This window comes from Eptesicus fuscus, chromosome 14, assembly GCF_027574615.1.
Source record: "Eptesicus fuscus isolate TK198812 chromosome 14, DD_ASM_mEF_20220401, whole genome shotgun sequence".
In the NCBI taxonomy this organism is placed as follows: Eukaryota; Metazoa; Chordata; class Mammalia; order Chiroptera; family Vespertilionidae; genus Eptesicus; species Eptesicus fuscus.
The window spans coordinates 16170182-16185695 of record NC_072486.1 but is presented as its reverse complement, the minus strand read 5'-3'; the positions used below and the strand labels follow the sequence as shown (position 1 = coordinate 16185695).

The following is a 15514-nucleotide window of genomic DNA, read 5'->3' as shown; positions in this document are numbered from 1 at the left end:
TGGAATGCTGAAGAGACTATTCTGAGTTTGACCTGGTGAGCTGCTATGTGGGGGTAAAGATGAGCCCCTCACTGAGGTAGATCCATAGGTGCAAAAGAAGTTCCATGTCATCTACAACTTTTTAGTTTTACAAACTAGGAAGGGAAGACATTGCATCTCAGAGTGGCAACGTAGTTTGCTCAAAATAATGAAGTAAAGACGTTGAATTTTGGGGAATTTATCATGAGGCTAATGAAGTGGGTATACCGGTAGAAGCTTCTGGTCTTCAGGGAGAGACAGGTATATAAACACTTGGCTTAGGCACTGCTTTCTACCTGCCTATCAGAGCTATTACTCTCAAAACTACCCCTGCCTTCCTCTTTTAACCAATAATAACAAACATCTAGGAAGTGTGGGCAAATAGCAGCCAGAAGCAAAGGGCTTCCCCGCCACATCTGTACAAAGAAAGTAGCCACCCTGGGAACATGCTGATTTCATGGGCTTGGGTTCTCTCTCTCCGCTCCCACATGTCATTTCATCGTCTGCACATCTGGCCTGCAGAGCATCCCAGAATGTTTATTTCCGGACCCTGAGAGGCTTTCCTGAGCATTGCTTGGGTAGACTCCACGTTTTATTTCTGTTAAATTACATTTTGAGAGTCTGTCGTGCCCTAATGGAGACGATACACTTCAGTTTTTACCTTATCTTAAAAGTTCTTTGAGTCTCTGTGATGGAGAGAAAAAAGTCAGTAAAGATGAGTAGAGATGCCTTCAGAGTTTGTAAATAGGAACTCGTTCTTCATCCCGCGGGAAAGCAAAGAAAATGCCAAAGCACTGATCTCCCTGACCCAAGTGTCTCAGTGTTTGCAGTCAGTCGTGACTAAGAACTCAGATTCAAGCACGGGCGCTGCTCAGTCTAAAAGTCCCTTTCGATATACGCATGTGTCTGAGGAACACTGACATTTCATATATTCAGCTAACACTACTGTTTTGGTTTACTGGCTGTCATGGCGAAAATTGGGATGTTGAACCACTCTTTCAGAATCTCACAATTAAATTGAAAATAAAAAGACATATATGTGAGAAAAATGCAGTATCTGATGAAGTGGATGCTGCAGACAAAATGTGTAGTGACGAGGAAATTTCGCTTCGCTATAGGGATGGGGGCAGCAGAGCTGGCTCTTGAATGGTGAATTAGACATGGATGAGAGGGGCGGGGGGAAAGCAGATGGAAAGAAGGAAACAAGCAAATGTGGCACATTTGTTCTTCAGCAACTGTATCCTCACATTGTTCCTAAGCAGACGTGTCCGTTCTTCCATGTATTCAGCATGCCTCCAACTCACAGAAGCAGAAATGGAGACTCGGCGAAATTAAAGACCATGCCTGAGATGACACTGAGACAGAGAGAGAAATGGAATTCAACCTCCCAAATCTGCGTTCTTGTCCAATTCACTATCCAGAAGGAAAGCCTGTTTAGGAATGTCGGTTTGGCAGTATGGCGTAATGGGATCTGGATTACCAAACCAAGCAGTGTGAGCGTCATCATTGGCAGATGTTAAGGGGAGTTTAGGAGAAGAAGCTATGGAAGATGGATAATGGGTAATATTTAGACATATTCCATTAGAGTCAAATGTGGGTGTGCAAAGAAATGCCCTCCTGGGAATTTGTGACTGAGAATTAGATGTAGAAGGGGATGGTCAGGAGAGCTGGAGAATTCAGTCTCTGACTTAGTGATAATGGATGTAACTATGACAGTGAAAAGATTCCCCAATGGACAGTGTTGGCAGAGGGAGAGTAGAGAACTGAAGGCAGAACCTGGGGAGTGCCCATATTTGTCAGGTAGAAGGAGGTAGAGGAGCCAGCAACTAGACACAGAAGAGCAGGGGAGAAAGGGAGAAAACCTGACAGTGTGATGTCACAAGGCCAGTGGAGAGTGTTTCTTAGAGCAGGGGAAAATGTCAATGATACTGAAAGTCAGAGTATCATTCAAGATATATTGTATAGGTCAATGCATTTAAGTGGGATATTTATATAAATTATTTACAGTTTCCTCCACTTATTTATGCTAACAATAGAAAAGAATTCTAGGCTTTTTAAAGGTGGTCGTGGAAAATTGCCCTAGTGGTGAGGGCCTGGGGCAGGGGCAGGCTGGAAGGGATCAGTGGGGGGAAAAAGGAGGACATATGTAATACTTTCAACAATAAAGAATTATTTTTAAAATCATTTTAGAGATAGCATTTGTTAGCTGAATATAAAACAAACCAGGCTATTACAGTTCTAAAACATTTTCTAAAATTTCTGATGCTTATTATACCAAGGAATGGTTCATTTTAGTGTGAATAATGTGGAATCATTGCTTGTTCATTTATGCATCTACTCAGTAAATATTTATGGATCACCTAAAAAATGCCCCTAAATTAAGCCACCAAAATAACCATGCTTTGTTACCTTTTCCTCTGTGTTGTATGTATGTCTCTTCTCCACATAGCCAGTTTGATAATATATCCTTTTGATCGTATATCCTTATAAATGCCACTACCATTGTTTCAACCAGAAACAGAACTTTAGTTGATCCAATATCTGACTGAATTAACCAATTGAGATGGTGAAGTATCCTAAGAACTTACTTCTCCTTGTATGCTCAATTATTGCAGTTGGTATTCACCAGAATTCTTTTAATAATAAGTTTTGTTTTAATCTAATCCCAAGGTCCTGAAAAGTTATTTTCTATTAAGAATCATGGCCTCTCACATCTAGTTTTCTGATTGGTTGAACATAAGCCAAGTCTGTTTTGTTTATTAGATGTCTCAAATCCTCTATTCACATCAAGCATAGCTCTTTGAAGTAGTAGATGATAAAAAGGCACATATAATATAGAATACTTTCTTCAATAAATACTTAATTATTGAATTAATAAGTAAGATAAATGTAAAGGCCTAATCATAAATGAAATTCAGTCTGCTCAGGGAATATTTTATTATCTTTAGAAACATAAAGTCAGAAGGGCACTTAGGTATCATTTTGCAAACTATTGTTTCCAGAGTGCTGTCCTATTATCATTATAACTTGCATTACTATGATTAGAGGAAAGGTTTCTTCATGTTGGCATTTTACTCTTTATAATTCATCATAAGAGTAACCAACATGATGCTAATAAGGTTTTGTCTTAAATGTGAGTAGTTTCCTTTAATACTATATTTGGGAAAACTAAGACATAGTTCCACTTGAGAAAGCTTCCTAATAGAGGGGAAAGGCTTTTGTTATTCCAGAATTAGCAGTTATATTACTCTTTTTACAATGAATCAGGCACTTTTTATGAGTTTTACAAATATTAAAATTTAAATATTGGTATGAAGCCTCATATCTAAAGCTTTCTGACAAAGAGAGCCCATTGACGTAAATTTAATGTGTGAGAGCCCTTACTGAAGTAGTATATTTCATGGGGACCAGAGGGAAGAGGAGAGCACTGGAGAGGGAGGGTGGATGTATCCCAGGGCAAGGAAGCAGTGAGAGGTCAGGTTCAAATGCTACCTCCTATGCAATTTCATGGAAGCCCAAACCTGGAGTAACAATGTAACCTATTACTTTAATTTTTAAAATATTTTTTTATTGATTTCAGAGAGAGGAAGGGAGAGGGGGAAAGAGATAGAAACATCAATGATGAGAGAGAATCATTGATCGGTTGCCTCCTGTACACCCCCTACTGGAGATCGAGCCCACAACCTAGGCATGTGCCCTGACTGGGAATTGAATCAATGTCCTCTTGGATTGATGTTCAACCACTGAGACACACCAGCTGGGCTCTATTCTTTTTATTTTCATGCCTGTCTGTCTTATTGATAAAACTAAAAGTGGGTCAGTTTTGCTTGTTTTTTTTTTTGTTTTTTTTTTTGGTAGGTTTAAATGGTTAACTACTATGACGTTATAAAAGATATCTAAGAATCCAAACCCAACTGACAAAACTGAAAGAAGCCTTTAAGATCTTGTAGTCACATGTCTCTCAGCCCTCAGTTGAGGGACTTATTTTAATTCAGAGTTTGGGTCTCAGACCAGAGATTTGGATTCCAATGTGGTTGCTAATGAGGTTTAGGAATCTGCATTTAATAAACACCCATATGATTGTGATTAGCCAGAGGCTAATCTCATTATAAGAAATACTGACTTAGTCTAACCCCTTTATTTGACCCATAGAGAAATAAAAACCTAGAGATGGGAATTGGCTTTGTCCAGCAGGTCATAGAACTTGAACTAGAATTTAGATGACAGTATTCATTGTAATTGTTGATTTAACATTATCCAGTGTTATTCAAATTCAGAATCAGTGGTGCCACACTGGTTATGTCACTGATGCTTCACAAGACAGACTAGATAATTTTTTCTAGAAACTAACATTCTTTCAATAATAACCAACAAATGTCTTGGGAGTATTTAAGCAGCTGGCAGACAACATCTGGGTATCTCCTAAGAGAAGTAATTTCTCTTTAATGAATTTGAGGTTGAAAGTAGTTATGAGTTACACAACTCTTTTTATACATAAAAGCCATATTCTTTATTTTATTTTTTTTTTTCTTTATTGATTAAGGTATTACATATGTGTCCTTATCCTCCCACTGCCCCTCACTCCCCCTCCCCCACTCATGCCCACACCCCCATGGTGTCTGTGTTCATTGGTTAGGATTATATGCAAGCCATATTCTTTTAATAGTTAGTTTGAATTTCTTTTGTCATATATTATTAATTAGGTAACTTTGCGCATCTAGTTGCTTTTTTTCTGAAGCTATGACACTTGTGATTGGGATAAGAAAATGCTGATGTTCTCAGCTTAATAAAATTCTCAGGTCCATCCATTAATATCCAGATTCTTTGTTGTTGTTGTTGTTGTTTTGTTTTTTGATTCTTAAATTTTAACTACCTTTGGTAAATCTGAACTGACACTCTAAGGGAGGAGCAATAGACTCAGCAGCTGCATATTCCAAGTGTACTTCAGCTTGACTTGTAGACAAGTGCCTCTGTGATTATCTTTAGCTCCAAAATCGGTTGCCGAATCTCATTACAGACTCTTGTTAAAAGATGCCCATAACCTCTCAGTTTTAATGATTCCAGAATTGCCAGCAGATTATGTGTCATCATTTATCCTGATGCATACCCAGCTGGACACCAAAGTTGTGGCGACTCTTCTTTATCTTTGATCTACCCATCCTGATTCTGGCCTCTGCTTACTTCACTCTCTCAACATTCAATTCCAGAGTCCTGTCATCTTTCAGATCTCTTAAGTGCCTGGAAGTGTTGGACGTAAAATGCCACTGCCCTCCATGAAATATTGTCTTTGCCATGTTGAAGGTTTTGTAGTATTTTATATGACACAGGGTGGATATTGGGCCTCACTCACAAAGAAACTGTGCTTAAGATGGAAGACCTCACGCATGGTCAGGGAACCACTTCCTTTACATGTCACACATCTCCACCTTGGAAAAGCAGGGAAAACAATGCAGGATAAAAACCACAATGAGCCCGCCAGTGTGACTCAGGGGTTGAGCATTGACCCATGAACCAGGAGGTCACAGGTTCCATTCCTGGTCAGGGCACATGCCCAGGTTGCAGGCTGGATCCCCAGTAGGAGGCATGCAGGAGGTAGCCATTTGATGATTCTCATCATTGATGTTTCTATTCCTCTCTTCCTCTTCCTTCCTCTCTCTGAAATCAATAAAAATATATTTTTTTTAAATCACAATGAATTACACTCTGGAATATTTAAATTTTTCCTCAAAAATGATAGTTATATTCAAGCGATGGATGGATATGTGAGGGAGTTCCTGTTTTGATCTACCTTAATGTATTCCTTTTTTTTTTTTTTTAATGACAGGTGGGAATAGGATATAATAGACCACAACCACTTTGATGACAAATATTTAGAATGAAACCCTTTTTGGGTCCATATTGGCAAGTTGAATTATGGCATTTATAAAGATTTTATATGATCTTGGCCATATTCACACTGCAGATTTTCTGCCACGATGTTGGAGAATCTGATACGTTTTTAAGAGCTACTCTGTTGGGCTTATTAGATTGTCATGGGTTTTGCTAAATGTTATACTTTCCTTTGTAAATGCTCTTTAAATATTTCAATTAAATAGTGATTTATTTTAAAAATCAGCAATAACAAATGTGTAATAGAAGCCAAGTATTATAGAATTCTTAATCTTTAACAAACACATTCAGAGCCATTTCATATTTATTTAACATACAATTGCTGTCTAATTTAATCTAAATTAAATGGTTGCTTGCAACCTATAATTTATAGGGTTCCTGAACCTCCTTTTATGGCAGGGAAAAATAAGAAAGCATCAGTTTTTCCCAGAGGGTAGATACTTATCCTTTGAAATCAGGTATTTTGTCTTGAAATTAAAAACCTAGGTCATAGGGAAATGAAATTTCAAGGAATGTTTTGGCAATGAGACATATGTCCTTATTTCCCTTAGAAAAGACTAACTTGTTTTTCTGCCATTCAACAAACCTTTAACATGTATCTGATACTTTGAAGATAAATTATCTCTCTTGTTTACAGGCACCTACCCATTGTGAGGCATGTACACACTGAAATTCAATAGCAGGGTGTGGGGCTGTTGTATTGGTTAATTTTTTTTAAAGACCAAATAACTTTGGGTACTATGTGTCAGGTAATTAGTTGCGAATATCAGTTCTTTTTTTTTTTTTTTTTTAATATGGAACGCTTCACGAATTTGCGTGTTATCCTTGCACAGGGGCCATGCTAATTTTCTCTGCATTGTTCCAATTTTAGTATATGTGCTGCCGCAGTGGGCACAATATCAATTCTTTTAAAAGCAGTTAGTCATGAAGTAACCACAGGACAAGTACTACAAACTAGTGGAAAAACTTTTTTAAAATGGTCACTACAAGTGTTCAGTTGGCCACGGTTATCTGAGCTTAATTGAGGAGTGCTGTAATGAATGAATGCCATACTGAAGTGGAAATGAAAACTTAGTTCCAAGGGTTAGTTTGAAAAGTAACTAGGAGGTTTTTTGAGTGGTGGGGGTAATAATATATTTTCTCCCACTGACAATATCTGAAAAATCAAAGTGGATATTTCTTTTTCTAAAAATTAGTTTTTGTGAATGTAAGTTAATGCTTGAGTAAGAAGAATGTGTAACATCTATATATCCGATATAATAAAGAGCTAATATGCTAATTAGACTGACAGTGGAATGACCTTCCAGAATGACCTTCTGGAACGACCAGTGGGCAGGGGGTGGGGGCAGGGGGTGGGGCTGCCAGGACTGTGAGGGCCGAGGCAGCTGGGGCTGTGAGGGCTTACTCTTGCACAAATTTTGTGCATCGGGCCTCTAGTATATATATAAAAGGCTAAGTGACCGGCCAATTGGCTGGTAGATATGACTCACACTGACCACCAGGGGGCAGACACTCAATGCAGGAGCTGCTGAGCAACAGCAACTTTGCAGAGTGCCCTCTGGCACTCCGGGACCCCTCGGGGGATGTTGGACTGCCAGTTTCAGCCCTATCCCCGCAGGCCAGGGCAAAGGACCCCACCTGCCGGAGGGACCCCGCTTACTCTGCAGATGCCCTTTGAGCCCCAGCACTGCCCCAGGTGCAGGCGGCCGGGGAGGGACCGCGGGAGGTTGGCTCCAGGGGGGTGTCCAGCCCTTCTTGCCCATTCCCGCCCGCCAGCCACCTTCTAATTAGTTTACTTTCAATGTGCACAAATCCATGCACTGGGCCTCTAGTTCATTGATATTTGGTGATTATTTTCAGACACAGTTGATGCTGTGACTATAACAGTAATACATTAAACTAGTGCTTTAGCATTATTTGGATTTATACATAGATGAGTGGATTCAATGATAGGTTGTGGAGTCAACCAATCAATTTCTTATTAGTTTGCCATTGACTGGGGCAAGTCAATTTCTTTATAACTCAATCTCCCACTTTGGCAGTTGTGTGATGATTAAATGAGATAATGCATTTCAGACATATAGGATGGTACCTGGTGATGTTAGCTCTCACTAATATTAGTTTGTAAGTGACATGAGAATAGGGACTGTCTTTGTTGTGCTCAAAACCATATCCTAGTTGGCCATCACAGTCCCTGTTACATAGTAGCTTCTCAAAAAAACATCTTTTTTAAATTAATTTATTGGGGTGACTTTGGTTAATAAGATTATTTGTGTTTGAGTGGTGGGTACACAAAGCAATATATAGATCATGCATCATAGAAAGATACACTTGAAATCAACAAATATTTTGTGAATGGATCAACCACAATTATTTTGAATCCTCTTAAAGACAAGGTATTCTAGTTTCACTTTATGTATAAAACTAAATGAAATTCTTTTATTTATTTATTTATTTATTTATTTATTTATTTTTTAAATGAATCTTTATTGTTCAGATTACAATTGTTTCTCCTTTTTCCCCACATATCTCCCCACCACCCAGTTCCCACCCCCCCTTTGCCCTTACCTCCCCTCCGCTGTCCTTATCCATAGGTGTATGATTTTTGTCCAGTCTCTTCCCATACTCCCCACACAGACACCCCTTTCCCCCTGAGAATTATCAATCCACTCCCATTCTATGCCTCTGATTCTAATAAGTTTATCAGTTTATTCTGTTCCTCAGATTTTTAATTCACTTGACTTTTAGATTCACTTGTTGATAGATATGTATTTGTTGTTCATAATTTTTATCTTTCTTCTTCTTTTTCCTCTTTTTAAGGAATACCTTTCAGCATTTCATATAATGCTGGTTTGGTGGTGATGAACTCCTTTAGCTTTTTCTTATCTGTGAAGGTCTTTATCTGCCCTTCAATTCTGAATGATAACTTTGCTGGGTAGAGTAGTCTTGGTTGTAGGTTCCTGCTATTCATCACTTTGAATATTTCTTGCCACTCCCGTCTGGCCTGCATGGTTTCTGTTGAGAAATTAGCTGATAATCGTATGGGAGCTCCCTTGTAGGTAACGAACTGTTTTTCTCTTGCTGCTTGTAAGATTCTCTCTTTGTCTTTTGCTCTTGGCATTTTAATTATGATGTGTCTTGGTGTAGTCCTCTTTGGATTCCTTTTGTTTGGGGTTCTGTGCGCTTCCTGGACTTGTAAGTTTATTTCTTTCATCAGGTGGGGGAAGTTTTCATTCATTATTTCTTCAAATAGGTTTTCAGCATCTTGCTCTCTCTCTTCTTCTGGTACCCCCATAATTCTGATGTTGGTTCGCTTGAAGTTGTCCCAGAGGCTTCTTACACTATCTTCAACTTTCTGAATTCTCTTCTCTTCATGCTTCTCTGGAGGAGTGTCCTTGGCCTCTTTGTATTCCAAATCTTTGAGTTGATTCTTGCAATCCTCTAGTCTGCTTTTGGGTCTCTGTATAATATTTTTTATCTCAGTCCTCATGGAATTTATCGGCCTTTTCCATGAAATTCTTGAAAAACCTTATAACCGTGGTTTTGAACTCTATGTCCAATCGCTTGTTTTCCTCCATTTCTTTGGTTTGTGATCTGTTTCCTTGCCTTCTCATATTCTCTGCTTCCCTGAGTTGGTAGGGTAGTTTTGTGTACTAGGTGTCCTATTGGTTCAACGGGTCAGCCTCCCAGTTACTTGAGGTGGACACTCTTGGTGTACCCTTGTGTACTGTGTGTTCCCCAGCAGGAGCTACAGCAAGGGCTAGTTTTCTCCTCCTTTGCTTGGGCGGTTTTGGAGCAGTCTGACTGGAGCTGCAGTTGGTTAAGCTGCTCCAGAACAGGCCATTTATATGCAAAAGCCGCTGTGTGGAGCCTGGGCGGGTTTGTAGAATGTGTGTGGCGGGGCCTCAGGGCGGGGCCTCAGGGCTGGGCGGGGTCTCAGGGCGTCACTAGGCTGGGGCGTGGCCAACGGCGATGGCTGCCGTCAGCTGTCTCTGCCTTTCCCGTTTCCAAGTCCCTGCGCCCCACGGTCCAGCGCAGTAAACAACGATTGCTGGGCGCACCACCGCAAAAAAGTCACTCTCACTTTCCGACCCGATGGCCGAGAGTCCAGCTTCTCCCCGTAGGTGCCTGGGTCCCCCGAGTGTCCCCAGAAACTGGATTTCAGAGTGATCGGGAGCTTGTCTCCCTGCGGGTTGAAGAAAAGCCGCGCACCCAGCCACCCGCCGCCGGCCCGATTCGAGTGCCTCCGTACCTCAGCTTTTCAGCGATTGTGCTCCTTTCTGTTCTTAGTTGTCAGTCTTCCACTCAGCCAGCTTTCCCGTGGTTCTGGGTGGTAGACGTTTTTGTCTTTTAGTTGTGTTTTTGAAATTGTTGTGTCTAAATGAAATTCTTATAAATTTTACAGAACTGTGTAAGAAATAGTCTAAGAAAAAAATAACTTAACTTTCCTCTTTGGTCTTTATATTTCTTTGGACCTGAATTTCTTCCCCAGACACTGGTCCTCCCCAGTCTTTGGAACAGCTTTTCTTCTTATAATGGCCACAGTATATTTTCAAAGACGTTCTTTAAAAAAAAAAAAATGTATACCCTGTAGTAGATATATAATAAGAGCATAACATTTGTAGGGCCTTGCTTTTCTCTGCTTTTCTCCCAAACTTGCTATCCAGTATCACTATGGGCCCTGAATGAATGAATGAATGAATGAATAAATAAATAAATAAATAAATAAAAATTTGAGTATTGTGCTTAAAAGCATGGACTTCAGAGTCAGAGGGTTTAATCATACCTTTGCTATTTTACCTTGGGCAGTGTACTTAACCTTTCTGTGTTTGTTTTCTCTAAATAAGAATAATGTTAAGACCTCTTTTATGTTTGTGAGTGTGTGTGAGCATCAAATAAGTTATAACACACAGCCTACCCTTCAGTAAGTTCCACATAAACTTTAGTTGTTATCACACATTCAGCCAAGTCTCTCTATTATGTATACATCAGTCATTTCATTAACATACTGAAAATTTAATCCTGAATAGTATGAGCAGCCAATGACAAGTGGTTTTGTGGCAGATGTGTTGAGCTGATTATTCTATGCTGGTGAGCTTAGAGTTTTTGCTAGCATGCTTACCCACCTCCAAGGCCACGGTCTTCTAGTACAATCTTTCCGCCATATAAGACCTCCTAGAATCCCTTGAGCACAAGATATATTAGTTAGAAAAGCTTTGCAGGCTCCAACCTGATGTGACCAGTGATCGTGTATCTTTGATGGAGTCCTTGGATCTTTAGAAGAGTTCACAATTCTAAAAATATCTGCTTGAGAAAGGTCACATAATCTACATAAACTCAAGGTCATCCAGGAGTGAGCTCTCATTTTCTTTTAAACAACGTGACCTACAGATTCTGGCTTTGGTTCTGGGTAATAGTGAAGCAGCACTGACTCTATGTGAAGTGTCTCATCACAAGTGAAAACTCATCACAACCTTATTTTCTTCTAACAACCCACCTCCTCCAGATCCAAAAGACTATTTGTTGAGGCACTGTCTTATTTCTCAGCACATGGGCACCTGACACTTAGTGGGGGAAGTGGGCAGAAAACAGTGAGAACAGATGAACTCTTTGGGCACATAGTGACATGCATCCATTACATCATCTCATTCTAAATGAACAGTAAACATACTTTATGTGTGTGGATTTTTAAAACTAGTATGTGGGGCTCTTCTCATTTATTTTAAACAGGCATTATGTTCAGTGGTTAAAACCTCAGACTCTCAACCTAGCCGGTTTGACTCAGTGGCTAGAGCGTCGGCGTGCGAACTGAAAGGTCCCAGGTTCGATTCCTGTCAAGGGCACATGCCCAGGTTGTGGGCTCGATCCCCAGTGGGGGACTTGCAGGAGGCAGCCGATCCATGATTCTCTCTCATCATGGGTGTTTCTATCTCTCTCTCCCTCTTCCTTCCTCTCTGAAATCAATAAAAATAATATATTTTAAAAAACACACCTCAGACTCTAAATTCAGACAGCAGAGCTGAGTCCTGACATTCCTAATTTCTAGTTGTGCGACCTTGAAAAAAATGATTCAACTTCTCTTTGTTTGCTCCTCTATAAAAAATTGGATATTCCCTGTAGCTACCTCATGAGGTTGGTGTGAGGATTGGATGAAACATCTATCTAAAGCCTAGGACCTGGCACCAGACAAATACTAGAGAGTCACTATTGGTTATAATTTCCATTGTTATTCCTTTCATCTCAGTTTACCTCATAAAGTGAAATTACAATAGACCTGTAGTATATTCAGAAATGTATGAAAACTTGTAACTTAACACATTGTCCATTCACCACCTCACAGTTCTATAGGTCACAAGTCTATAGCAAATTTCATTGTATTCTCTGCTTTTGGGTCTCACAAGGCTGAAATCAAGATATCAGCCAGATTGGATCCTTAACCTGGAGGTTCTGAGGAAGCGTTTTCTTCTGAGCTCATTCAGGTTGTTGGCCAAAATTCTGTACCCTTCAGTTTTAAGGACTGCGATTCCCATTTCTTGTGGGCTAGAAGCCGCCAGCATTCCTTTGCACATGGATTCCCTTGATTCTCAAACCATGGATGGTGCATCAAATCCTTCTTAGCCTTCCAGTCACTCTAATTTCTTTGTATATGACCAGCTGAAGAACATTCCTTGCTTTTAAAATGTATCCTGTAATAGCTCCCTTTCGTTTTATTCAAAGTCCACTGAAAAATCTCTTTGCTATATACAGGAATATATAGTATTCACAGGTTCCCCCATATTCAAAGAGGCGGGGATTATACAAGGGCAAGAGTCATTTGGGGTTGTTCTGAGAATTCTACTTACCATACTCTCCAATTGAAATGGAATCAAGTAAACATCCATCTATTAAGCCTTATAAAAGCTTTATAAAATATGTTTATTTTATAACAATTGTCCTATGTTAAATTATAGTCATCTGTGTACATGTTCTTTATATTTTAGTTCATTGGAAGCAGGAACTATATCTTATTCATCCTTGTGTATATCCCTAGCTACTATTAGTGTATGTGCCCACTAAATATTGGTTGAATCTGAGTAGTGCAAACTACTGTAATGGGATCATCATTGCTTAGCATGATCTATCCTGCTCTTGTTCCATCCTACTTGGCCAATTATGTATGAGCATCGATGAGAGAATAGATCCCATGTGTTTGATGCATTATTGAAAACAGCAGTAAAAACTAGTGATTGGCAAATCAAATTGCATTTGGGGTTTGGCAAAAACAATTTTGTTGAAGACTGGGAAGGAATGCTTCTATAACATCCAAAAGCACTTTCTAGGGATTGTTTTTTTCTCACTGGTTTTATGTTTGTGTTTTTTAAGGGAAATTTAAATTCACATGTTTCAGCTTTGTTTACACTTAACACAACAGAGCAATGATTTCTTAAAACCATTTGGTGTCTAGGAACTCTTTCTAAAGTTTCCTTTGAACTGGAACTCATGTCTGAAAATATGGGCAGTAGTAATATCTGTGAGTTGGCTGATTGGTGGAAAACCCACTCCCTGAGAGCTGTGGGTTCCCGCTCGAATTCTGTTGTTAACTGTTTGCCTTGATAACTCACATTCTGGGTCTAAGTTTCCTCATTCTTAAAATGAAAAGTTGTAATATATAAAGATAAATTTATTTCTAGATTTAAAATTCTATGCTTAAAATCTTTTATTAAATAATATAAAAGGAATATAAAAACTAAGTACAGTTCAATGTACTGTGCTTATCTTTTTTTCCCATTCATATATTGATTAATTGTAGAGTAAAGCACTTACTAAGGAAATGGTTGACATAAAATCTATTTTTTGAGGTGGCTTTTTATGATTATATATACATTTCAAATCTATGAAATAGACTAAATAATCCTTATATTTACAGGTGAGAAAACTGAGGTTCACATACTGTTTTAAGTAGCAGATTTATCTATAAATCTGTGACATATAGTAAGTATTTAGTAAGTAATTGTTGATTTGTAGACGATGGACGTATAGATGGCTGGATGAATGGGTAGATGGTCAAAATGCCAGTCAACCTTTCTTGCCATTTCACTCTCGGAAATTCCCAAGGATAAGTGTTTTTTCATTTAATTTTTCAGGAATAATGGTATTGGAATATTGTCTCAGGCTTTGTTTAGATTACAGACCTACTATTCATTTGTTTTCAAAGGTGCTAAGACTGTAAACTTACCTCCTGGAGTATTACTGACTACAACAGTAAAAGGATTTTTACTATGGTTGAAAGTGCCTTCTTTGGAACATATGCAGTATTTATAGGGCTGCTTGGAATAAGCCAACTGAAAGATTTAGTGATAATAATCTCCATATTTCTTCTAAAATTGATTTCCGGCTTCGATGAACTTGGAAAGAGTCCTGGGACATCAAATAAATAAAGATCATAACATGAAATGAATCTTCAGAATATGTTCATAAATTTACATTTTAAACATGACCAGAAAAGATATATCTTTGCCCATTATTAAGGTGATACTTTAATGAAAAATTTTCATTTGCATGAAATAAACCTTTTTGGCTTCAGATGAAAGGATTTTATGGTAGCGACAATGGTTTTGTGAGTTAAATGATCCCAACATCATCAGGAATGAATCACAAGTGCCCACCATATGAATTACAGCACCATGCATCTTAAAAAGGTATTTCTGGGGAAAGCATTCTTCCCATCTGCAACAATCAGATTCTGCTTTGAAGTCTTGCTAGCGAGCCTCCCAGTGCATGAGACAGCCACATGCTACCCGGACTCCTCTCTCAACTTGAGTTTGACTGCATTTTCCTAAAGAACAGCAGGGTAACTTAATGACCGAGGGGTTTAGAGAGTAAAACGGCTACAGTTTTGTAGTTAGACTTCACAGTACGTGCATTTTTCAGTGATCCTTTCTGGACATAACTATAGAAAATATGCCAGTGGATGGGCAAAATAAACTTTCAAGTTCAAATGGGACAGAAATCTGTGACTCCTTTGATCCTACTATATTAAATCTGCAACGAAGTCTTCATAAATATTTCAAGCCCAAATGAGACTAACCTGTTAAAAAAAAATGTGTACATTGTTATTGAGGCTTTTAGCCCTATCAGAAAGTTTCAGAAATGATATAAATCAATAACATTAGGTGTCAGTATTTTAAAAGAGACTGTAACTACTGCCTTCACTCCACTGCCTCTGCTGAATGGCAGTGTGGGGTGGGACTCCCTGCTATCATTTTTGTTGTTGTTTTTTTTTTTTTTTTACTTGAAGCTTTTCCACAACAGACTCAGAAAATATTGGTGAAAAAAAAACACAAGTAGTGAATGGGAGACTGGCATAAGCCAAGTTAGGATATTTATGTGCAGAGATTAAGATTTGTCTAGCCCTGGCCTGTTTGTTCAGTGGTTAGAGCTTTGGCCCTCGGAGGGTCTCAGGTTCAATTCCCGGTCAAAGGCATGTACCTTGGTTGCAAGTTCCCCAGCCCCGGTGGGAAAACATGCAGGAGGCAACCAATCCATGTGTCTCTCTCACAGCAATGTTTCTCCCTCTTCCTCTCCCTCTCCTCCTTCCCTTCCACTCTCTAGAAACAATGGAAAAGTT

The 15514-nt window shown here is 39.0% G+C and overlaps 1 protein-coding gene and 1 non-coding gene across 2 annotated transcripts in view; one reads left to right on the top strand and one right to left on the bottom strand.

Moving 5' to 3' along the window:
• HDAC9 (histone deacetylase 9) overlaps positions 1–15514 on the top strand; it is a 379234-nt gene that overhangs the window by 293850 nt on the left and 69870 nt on the right. The gene's annotated exons all lie outside the window — the stretch shown is intronic.
• Positions 6696–6802, bottom strand: LOC114235021 (U6 spliceosomal RNA). Its single transcript, XR_003621202.1, has one exon. It is a non-coding gene; the product is annotated as a U6 spliceosomal RNA (small nuclear RNA).